Source organism: Heteronotia binoei, chromosome 2, assembly GCF_032191835.1.
Source record: "Heteronotia binoei isolate CCM8104 ecotype False Entrance Well chromosome 2, APGP_CSIRO_Hbin_v1, whole genome shotgun sequence".
NCBI lineage: Eukaryota > Metazoa > Chordata > Lepidosauria > Squamata > Gekkonidae > Heteronotia > Heteronotia binoei.
Window position 1 is genome coordinate 70076406 of NC_083224.1, and position 11241 is coordinate 70087646.

Sequence of the window (11241 nt, forward strand, 5' to 3'; positions counted from 1 at the left end):
CACTATCTTGGGAAGGATCAAAGATTTAATTAAGTAAATGCGTTCCAAAAGGGTGAAAAATTGTTGTTTTCCGGAGTAGGTTAGGATTGACTTGATAGATTTGGAGATTTCCGCCTGATTGACAGCTGGGAGAGTATTAAAGTCAAATGGGATGTGAACGCCAAGGTGTTTCCAAGATTTGTTAACCCACTTATAGCGATAGTGCTTTCTGATAAAGGAGATGGAGGCTGGGGATAGAGTAATAGAATGCAAGAGAGATTTATCAAAGTTTATGGTAAGGCCTGAAGCATTGGCAAATTCAGAGAGGTGAGAATGAATTGCTGGAAGTGACGAGGAGGGATTAGTAAGATACAAAGTTATGTCATCCGCGAAGAGACTTACCTTAAAAACTTCGGTCTCCACAGGGACACCCTGAATGCGAGTATCATACCTGATTTTGATGGCAAGAGGCTCAATTGCAAGAGCAAATAAAAGGGGTGAGAGAGGGCACCCTTGTCGAGTGCCTCTAGACAAGTTGAAGATAGCTGAGTTTAAGTTGTTAATCCGAAGTAGCGCTGAAGGGGAGAAATAAAAGGAATCTATAAGATTGCGAAATTTAGGACCAAAATCCATTCTTTCGAGCAAAGAGTGCAAATAAAGAGGTTCGACCGAGTCAAAGGCTTTCTCTATGTCTATGGATAGAATACAGGCATCTCGAACGGCCTTGGATGTACAGTGATAGATCAGGTTCAATGTTTTTTGAGTGACATCAGTTAGATCACGACCAGGGATAAAACCTGCCTGATCTGGGGCAATATACTTTTCTATAAAACTATTTAATCGCTTAGTTAGAATGCTGGCAAAGAGCTTGTAGTCAGTGTTTAAGAGTGATATCGGTCGATAGGATTTGGGGTCTAGTTCATCTCTTTCTTTCTTATGCAAAACAATAATCTTGGCAAGACTCCAGGACTGGGGGATAGAGCCAGAGTCAAGAATATGATTAAAAAGAATTAATAAATACAAGGATAGTGAGGAACTATAAGCTTTGTAGAATTCAGAGGTGAAGCCATCAAGACCCGGAGATTTGTTAGTGCGCAATGACTTGATGGCTGCAGCAAGTTCCAGCTCATCAATGGGGTGGTCAAGGTACTTTCTGTGAGTTTCTGACAAAGTGGGAAGAGAAGTGATAGATTGAAAGAAATTAGAGATTAGGTCCGGTGATGGGTTTTTGGATTGGTATAAAGAGGAGTAAAATTGGCTAAAGGCAGCTAAAATAGATTTAGAAGAAGTGCATAAAGTACCTTTGCAGTCTCTGAGACCTTTTACATTCAGGTTGGCAGCTTGTTGTTTGGCTTTCCATGCCAGGAGCCTGTGAAATTTAGGGCTTCGATAGCAATATGCCTGTTTAGTAAATAGCAAATTGCGTTTGATTTTTTGTGTTTCTAAGGCTTCTAATCTCTTTCTTTCCTCTTGCAAGTGTTGATAAACTTTTTTGTTGCATGTATGTTTGTGTTGAAATTCAAGATCTCTGATTTTCGCGGTCAGGGCAGTAATAAGATGTTGCTTTTTCTTTCTCTGGGTCGCGGTCAATGCAATAATCTTACCTCTTAGGACAGCTTTGCAAGCATCCCAGACTGTTTGGGCGGGGGTGTCACCAGAAAGGTTATGACTGAAAAATTCGTTAATTTCGTGTTCAATTTGGTTGGAAAGTTCCTTATCTAATAATAAATAATTGTCAAGTCTCCATGAGAAGCTACGGTCATATTGCTCAGTTGCCCTTATAGTGCAGAGAACTGGCGCATGGTCAGACCAAAGTTTCGATTCAATGGAAGCGTCTACAAGAGTGTTGCAAAGAGAGTTGGAAATAAAGATATAATCGATGCGCGTGTGGGTTTGATGCTGTGATGAGAAATAAGTAAAGTCTCGTTAATTTTGATGAAGAAACCTCCAGGAATCCGTAAGTCCCATATCCGACATTATTTTTTGCAGACCTGAGGGCGAGGGGCACTGGCTGGGGAGGAGATGAGGAGGCAGGCGATTGGTTTTTTTATCTAGCCGGGTGTCCATAAGGAAATTAAAGTCAGCCCCGATAATTAGAGGGCCTTCCTGGAAAGCTCTTAGTTTGGACATAGCCTCGCGAATGAAGTCCAGCTGTCCCGAATTAGGTGCGTAAACAGCAGCCAGGGTTATGACTTCTTCGTTAAGCCTACCTTTAACAAATAGAAATCTACCACGATCATCCTTTTCAGTGGCCAGACAAGAGAATTGAACTGAGCGTGAGAATAGAATAGCGACTCCTCTAGCATGTGAGGAGCCAGGAGCGGTAAAGGTCAGGGGAAAGTGAGCGGAGTGAAATAAGAGATTAGTGTCATTTCTTAGGTGCGTCTCTTGCAAAAGAATAATATCTAGAGCCCGCTTCTTCAGGCCTGAGAGGATGCGTCTAGATTTAATTTTGCTATTAAGCCCTCGACAGTTCAGTGAAAGAACCTTTAGATCTGGAGCCATTTAGACCAAAGTAAGTAGATGGTGGGAGAAATCTCCCATTGAGGATAAGAGACAAGACAAAGGTAATGTAGGAGTGGAGCATGAGGTCTATGGCAAGAAAGTGCTGCATAGGACCCCATAGCAGCACAGTAAAATGATGAGTATGCAAATATAAGTAAAACGATGCCCAGAAATAAGACTGTGATGGTTACATGACAGGGTGCTAGAAATATATAAATCACGAGGAGTGGGCCTAAGTGTTGCGGTGACTTATGTCCACTTGACTGGCTTTTAAAAAAGAAATGCGGCGAACCCAAGGGTGGAAGGACCCATGATCCAAAAGACAAAGCTATGGGGCATGAAAGCATACACATACCACCTCTAAAGCGATCAAAGTGCATTAGTGCCATGTCAAACAAACAAGAGCTAAAAAGAAAAAGGAGTTTAGAGAGAGCATACAGACAGCCGTGTAATGACATTACTTGAACAGCAGATGGCATACCAAAGTAACAAGTTGAACAGTAGCTAGCATAGTTAACACTATAATGAAGGTAACAACAATGAATGCACCATGTTCCCTCCCCCCTCCCCCCTTCCCCTTTCTCTGTTCCTCCTGCAAACAAGTTATGTTTGTATGCGAGATGGAAAGGCATGTGCAGGAGGACAGATCCCTTAGCAAGTAAGGTGAACAATACCACCAGAAATAAACATATGGGGAAAACCTGCGGGTCCCAGGGAACCACCCGAGACAGGGGACCTCGTACCCTTCCACTACACATCCCCACCATTTTTGGGGGAGCTGGAGAGTCAAAACCCACACTACCCTTTCCCACCCACCCACCCTCAGATAACATGAAACATATTATTCATTTCTTCAAAGAAAGATAATAAGGTGACACAGGTTTATAGAGAGTTTACGGATTGTAGAGATTGCATAGGATCTGAAGCATGAGTTGGCTCAGGAGAACGAACTGAGATCTTGCGGTCTTTAGGTGGTGATGCGAAAGTCCATTTTCGCTTTTGTGACTTGCGATCCAGCTCCATTGGTACATCTAGGTTGAGTGACTGAAGTAAATATAAGCCAGCCTCAGGGTCTTCAACCGTCCAATTTTTCCCTTGATGGTGAACAACGAGCCTGCCTGACAGCGACCATCTATAGCGGATGTTTGCTGCAGCCAGTTTTTGGGCTATCGGCTTGAGGAAATGTCTGTTCTGTAGAGTCTCTGCAGACAAGTCTGGGAAGGCAAGAATTTTCTTGTCTTTAAAAGCTAGACCATTCAGGTTTCTGGCAGTGTCTAAAATCTTCTTTTTGACACGGATATCAGCTAGTTCTATGATGACATCCCGGGAGCCACGGTAACGTGGGGAGAAAGCTGAGCCTAGCCTATAAGCACGAACGATATGTGGGGCAATGCCGTCTTCCAACTGAAGAGCTGTAGATAGCCAGGATGCTAAGAAACTAGCAAGATCTGAGGTACCTTCCTCATGTTCCTCAAAACCTCTCAGTTTAACATGCCGCTCCCGCGCTTTATTGTCGAGTGTCAAGATTTTGTCTGTGGCCCAGCGTCCTTGCCTTTGAAGATGGCGGATGTCATCCTGATTCGCTAGGCCCGTTTCTAGCGCCGAATTAGCTGTGGCTGTAGCTTCTTTCAGAGTGATTTGTAAAGTGCTGATCTGATCTGTGATCGGTTTCAGTATAGCTGCCATGTTATCAAGCATTTCTGACTGGAATGAACTCAGAGTATTGTGAAACTCTTTCGTTGTAAGCAAGTCCGTTGAGGGAGGTGAGCTGACAGCGCCATCTGCCATTTTTGTTGTTTCGTGAGGCCTTGTCAGGGAGCGATCTGCTTGCGAGCTAGAATCTAGGAATGATTTGAGGAGCCGAGCACTAGCTAAAATTGGCTTATTCTTTTTATGGGACGATTTTCCCATAATCCGATAAAAGGCAGAGTGCGGAAACCTGCGTCGATGAGGGAGGGAGAGGGGATCAGGTCAGGAGCTTGAGCCTCACACGTCAGTCGCCATTCGCGCCGAAGCCACGCCCCCCCTGTCTTCTACTTCTAATACTTTTATTGTTCTTGTAATTATACAATTATAAAATTATTACTTGAAATTGTGGCAATATAGTTGTTACTGAATATTTGGATGGTGCTACACAGTTTATTATTCTGGTTGAGTATAGTATCCTGTCAAGAGGATTGCTTAACAATATTGGGTGCATACCTAAACACATAATTAGATTTGAGAAAATCAGTTTAGATCTTTCTGAAGTTTATGATTAGCATGCTGTAAATTATTATTCTAATTATTTATCACAGCGCGCAGCCCACCTAACCATGTTTATGACAAAGGTCATAAACTTATCCACCCAGGCTTTAAAAAACAAAACCCCCCCCAAAACTAAGAATGGATTAAGCCACTGTGTCAAGCTCCGATAGTCCCAATAATGATATCCTTTGTTTATTTCAAATAGATTCATTTATTAAGATCTAGAGATGCTTACAGGACAGGTTACTGAAAGAGCTGAAGAATCAAAGCACACACAGATATATATAATGGGGGTTCACAGCCGTTACTATTTGGCGGGCACTTCTACCTTACTTATTGGAACTGAAGTGACTTGCTCTTCAAGGCTCTTCAAGGTTGCCTTGGGTTTCTAATAAATATGTAAATAATAAGGGTCAAATGTTAAAACAATAAACAACAGCATGGAAGAACTGCATATCAAAGAGATAAGGATGTTTGAAGTTGCTAGGGCTCTTCTTCTCACACTCGTGAGACATAACAATACTTCATGGGAAGTTACCGCCCCCCCACCCCTTTGCTAGATGGCCCTGGCTATTAGGTAGTAAATACCACAACCCAGCTTCTAAGAGAAAGAGATATGTAGGAGCTTGACACACTGTCATTAACCAGGTACCTCAAAGGGTCCACAAGCAAGGAATATTAACAAAGCCCAGAGGATAGTTGTCCTTCAAATGTAAGCTGCAACAAAAAGCCTTATCTTCCATGTATTCACTGATTTTTTTTTAAATCATTTTTGCTAGCTGCAGCATAGCATTTAAAGCAATGGATTGATCATGGGTTGGAGAGCCAGTTTGGTGTAGTGGTTAAGTGTGTGGGCTCTTATCTGGGAGAAGCGGGTTTGATTCCCCACTCCTCCACTTGCACCTGCTAGCATAGCCTTGGGTCAGCCATAGCTCTGGCAGAGGTTGTCCTTGAAAGAGCAGCTGCTGTGAGAGCCCTCTCCAGCCCCACCCACCTCACAGGGTGTCTGTTGTGGGGGAGGAAGGTAAAGGAGATTGTGAGCTGCTCTGAGACTCTTTGGAGTGGAGGGCAGGATATAAATCCAATATCTTCTTGTGTGAAAAGTGCTTCCTTTAATGATAAATTCAGTAGTTCCATTACTTCCTTTAAATTACTCCCTTTAGTTCCTCTTAAATGCATTCCCCACACATTTCAGTGGCTATTTCTGAGTATCCTGAGCAAGAATGAATAATTTTTTCTCTTGACTCACTATTACCACAGTATTTTAAGAAGTTATAAGTGCAATGGGACATTAGGGCAAAACCTGCCTAGGACATCTACCTTAAAAGAGTATTGAAAGTGGACAGAGTGCTCTCCTTTAAAGAAAATGAGGATGAGCATAGGCCAAGCAGGTGGTGCTCATTAACAATGTTCCCTCTAATATTTTCCCTACTGAGTGGAGCAGTTCACATCCTGAGCAGAATAGTAACTGTTATAATCTTAAAATGAGCAATGGGCAGTGCAAGACCCAGCATGGCTCCAGATTGCTGCTGAGCAGGGCTTCCTGTGTTAACGAGAGACCACTGACACAGACATCTTAGATGGAACACTGCTCATCACATTTCTTTTGGTCAGAAGAATATACAGCTAGAATATCTGCTTGGAAAGATTTTATGATTAGCCCATTTTGTCAGACTTGTATAAGTAATTTCTGCATGTCACATATCTTCTTTATCCTCGAGCAAGTCCAGAGGAGCTACATTAAAGAAAGGTAGGTAAAAAGCAGCCATAAAGTGAGTTAAGTATGATGATTTCATTCTACTGCTCTGCTGGGACCATGTACATTTATTTGAACTAAAACAAGTATGTGTTCACAGCAGACTAACTATTGCAAAGGGGAAACACAAGCAGAGTGCTGCTGTAGGCAACAGCTGAGGAATGTATTATTTACATATTTATTAGAAACCCAAGGCAGCCTTGAAGAGCAAGTCACTTCAGTTCCAATAAGTAAACAACCCATTGGGAAAATCAGAGAAACATACACTGCAGCAGTTTTCTCAAAGATGTGTAGCAAAGCGGCAATCTCCTTAACACGAAGAGACTTTGTAAGGGGAAAAGATATCCCATCTCCCTGACACACCTTCTTTTGTTAAGCAGACAATGGAAAAATGCAAAGTAATCTAATTATCCTTGTGATTGGCTGCTTCATGCATTCTTGGAATGATAATTACTTCTCCATTAGGGTATTACTTCAGGGTCTTGCCTAAACTGCCTCTCAGTAATAAACACGCCTTATACATTAAAAAGTTCATATAGTCAGTTATATCTTCCTGTTTTTCTCTATATAAAGATTTATGAGAAAATCTCAACATGCTTTTTTGTTACCGGTAAACTGACCCACATCAAATAATATTGGACATTTTTGGCATCCCCATATATTTACCCCCTAAAAGTAAGGCCACTGGGGTCACTACTACTTTGTAACTCAGTCACTGGAAACAGAGTTTTAAACAGACCATCCTCTGCTGTAGGGATAGACTTCTCAGCTTCCCACTGGGGAGCGGGGGTTCTCCCAATTTCCGACCTCCTCCCCCACATTTTAGGACTTGCACAGCAGGGGACAAAATAGTGTTGATGTTGTGCCATTCCAGGATTGGTCTCTATGGCACCATAGAGATGAAGGCTAGAGCACCACAGCTGGAGTCCTCCAGGGACTGAGTTACCTATTAGATGCACTGGCACTCTGCATTGATTTCCCCCACCCAGCCCCATTCTCTGTCAGCACACAGGTCTCCAACTGGTCAGCAGGGAGTTTCTGGCTTTGAAAAGCAGGCTCCTCTTGGCTTGCCCCTGCCCTCTTTATTAACTGCCTCACTTGGTACTGAGTCAGCTTCTTACTGGCCCGGCCATTGCCTGCATGGTCTGAGACCCAAGTCTGACTGAAGAGGCCTCAGAACAAGCAAGGTAATCCAGTGCTTAGAAGTGGGGGTGGGTGCAGGGCAGGTGGGCAATATAGCAGTCATATGCTCAGAGACATGGGGTGCACAGGTGAATGAGCAGCAGGCTTTTCTTTTTTTCTTTTTTTTTTTTTTTTGTTTTTTAAGATTTTATTTAGAGCACAAAATACTTTATCTAAATACATTACACGAATTGAAGTTGCTTGTGGCGTATACAGACATAGATAATTCCAACATACATTATCTTAGCAACCATTTCAACATTTCAATCTTCTTATTACACTCTTTCCTCATTCATTTTAATAAATCAAGCCAATCATGAAATTTTTTCCATTTGTCAATTGCCTCTTTTTTTGATAAACCTCTAATCATGTTAGCAGCAGGCTTTTCGAAGCTGTGATTGAGCACAGTGTGAAGTGGGCAGCTTAGCAGCCATGTGCTAAGGCAGGTGGGTGAGCTGGGCGCATGGATGAACAAGTAGTGGGCTTTTCAGAACTGTGATTTGGAGCACTGAGAGGCAGGCAGCTTAGCAGCCATGTGCTCTGAGGCGCAGGGTGCAGAGGTGTGCATGCAACAGGCTTTTTGGTGCTTGAGTATAACTGCAGTATGGGTATAAGTGATTGGGTATAAGTGCAGTCTTAGTGGTCATGTGCTGTCAGATTCTGGGAACAGGTGAGTGAGCACTGTGACTGGCTTTTTTGAGTCATTGGTGGCAGTGCTCAGCAGTGGAGGTGGGTGAGTGCACTGCTGGTGGCTTAATGGCCATATGGTCTCAGTCTCCAGGCAAGCAATGGATGGTAGGGTTGCCAAGTCCAATTAAAGAAAAATCTGGGGACTTTGGGGGTGGAGCCAGGAAACATTGGGGCGGAGCCAGGAACAAGGGTGTGACAAGCATAACTGAACTCCCAAGGGAGTTCTGGCCATCACATTTAAAGGGACAGCACACCTTTTTAAATGCCTTTCTTCCATAGGAAATAATTAAGAATAGGGGCACCATCTTTTGGGGATCATAGAATTGGACCCTCTGGTCCAATCGTTTTGAAACTTGGGGGGTATTTTGGGGGGAGTTACTAGATGCTATACTAAAAATTTGGTGCCTATACCTCAAAAAACAGCCCCCCCAGAGCCCCCAATACCCACGGATGAATTCCCTATTATTCCCTATGGGAATCGTTCTCCTTAGGGAATAATAGAGTGCCCAGGAAGACATTTCCCTCCCCCCCTACTCTTTCTAAAGGGGGGGAGGGCCTCCAAACCAGGGAATCCCCTGCCCCTCCCTCTCACACACACACACACACTTACCAGATCTTCTTCCGGACAACTCTACTTGCTGTGAAAACGAAAGCAAAAGAAAGGGAGGGACCATTCTCAGAAGCCCTTCCTGCTTCCTGCCCAGCCTTAAAGGGGCAGACATTTTGCAAAGGGCTCAGGAGCTCTACAACATGACGCCTACAAGTATGTTCTCCCCCCCACCCCCGCTTCCAGAGTTTTGAAAAGCGGGGGATCAGGCTGCGAACCCAGAAGTCTCCCGCCAGAGCGGGAGGTTTGGGAAGCCTAATGGATGGGCACGTTTCACTTTGCCATTGGGGGAAGTTCAGCATAAATTCTTTTGTAGATTGCTTATTAGAGATGATCAGATTATTTTGTTTAGTGGCTGTGTGCTGTCAGACTTTGAGCGGGCGGTGAGCGGGCTGTATTTTGCCTTGCCACTGGGGAGGAAGAATGCACTTGGGCCGCTTGCCACTGCTGGGCAGATTAGCTGGGGGACTAGAAGTCTGTAGCCAACGTAGCCATGCTCTCTGGAAGGGCAGGGGTTGCCAGTTCCCGCACTTTGCTTAGCATTGGGGGTAGGGAGGAGAAGGATGCTAGCATCAACCTGCAGCCATGCTCTCCAGGCAACAGGGGTTGCTAATGCCCATGCTTTGCTTAGCCTTGTGGAGGTGAGGAAGGAGAAGAATGCTGGCATCAACCTGCAGCCATGCTCTCCAGGCATCAGGGGTTGCTAATGCCCATGGTTTGCTTAGCCTTGTGGGGGTGGGGGAGGAGATGGATGCTGGTATCAACCTGCAGCCATGCTTTCCAGGCAGTCAGGGGTTGCCAATGCTTGTTCTTTGTTTCACCTTGAGGGAGGGGAGAAGGATGCTGGTACCTCAAAAGGAGTCTTCCTTACCCCAGCTATCTTCCAGGGATAGCCCAGAGCTGTGATTGACACTTTAGCCCCCATGTAGAGAGAGCATTTTGGCCTCAAGGATCTCCCAGTCAAATGTGACCTTTGTCTCCAAATGACAGAATTCCATGGCAGTATTCTGCTCAGTCTCCCAGCCTGGCCCAACCACTGTTCCACATCTCTGCTGTTTCAGTACAAGGCAGGATGCATTGGTGAAAGGCAAGAACAGAAAGGGGAGGGGAAGTGTATCAGAGAGGGATTCAGAACTTAGGACTTTACTCCAGCGTTCTGTTTCTTCTTCTGTTTTTAAGCACCTTATAATATATTAGAATTGGTGGTGCTGGTGTTTGTAGTGGTTGTTTTCCCCTCCAAAGGACACATTTACACAGTAGCATGTGCAATCCAGGCTTTTCAATGTAATCCCATCTACAGTAATTCACAATTATACACAGGATTCAGCATTTTAGGCTTTTATTTTTTAAAAAGCAGGTTTCCAGCCCTCATGGCTGAGAAATGGCTTAACAGTGTATGGTGAAATCTGTTTCAATATTCTTAGTATTATAAATTTTAGCTCCATGACCTGCAGGATGGATCTTAAACTTAAAGGGGAGATCAGAGAGATTTCCAATTATCAGGATTTAATGCTAAACACAAACCCTTCCTTTCCCCTTATGCAATTCTAAAGAGAGTTACACCCTATTAAGTCCATTACCATCAATAAGTATATAACTCTGCCTGGAATTGCCCTGTATATTAAGCAAAATAAGTAAATAGATTTATCTGGGCAATTTGAATAATTCAATTAGGCTCCAAAGTCCAGCTTTTCAGGGTACAGAGTTTAAAAAAAAGACGATATTGGATTTACATTCCCCTGTCCACTCCAAATTTCAGAATCTCAGAGTGGCTCACAATCTCCTTCATCTCCCTCCCTTACAACAGACACCCTGTGAGGTGGGTGGGGCTGAGCAGCTGCCCTTTCAAGGACAACCTCTGCCAGAGCTATGGCTGACCTAAGGCCATTCCAGCAGGTGCAAGTGGAGGAGTGCAGAATCAAACCCAGTTCTTCCAGATAAGAATCCGCACACTTAACCACTACACCACACTGGCTCTCTTTAAGTCTTTCTCACAAGTTGTGGATGAGGCAGTTAACCTGTGTTAGGCCCACTGTAGACTACAGATGAGGGTGCACATGAATGAATGTCCCTCTGTAAGTAGAAGATAATCCTGCAGGTAGAAAATAATATACTGAGAATTGTAATGAATGGATGGAAACCTGGGAGTTCTCAGCATTTTGTAAGGAAAAAGGTTTGTCGAGATTTAAAGGTGTTGTTGAGAGCAGCAGTTATGGCAGGGTTTCCAGCTTTGAGCTGGGAAACACCCATACATTTGCAGAGTGGACTCAGGTGG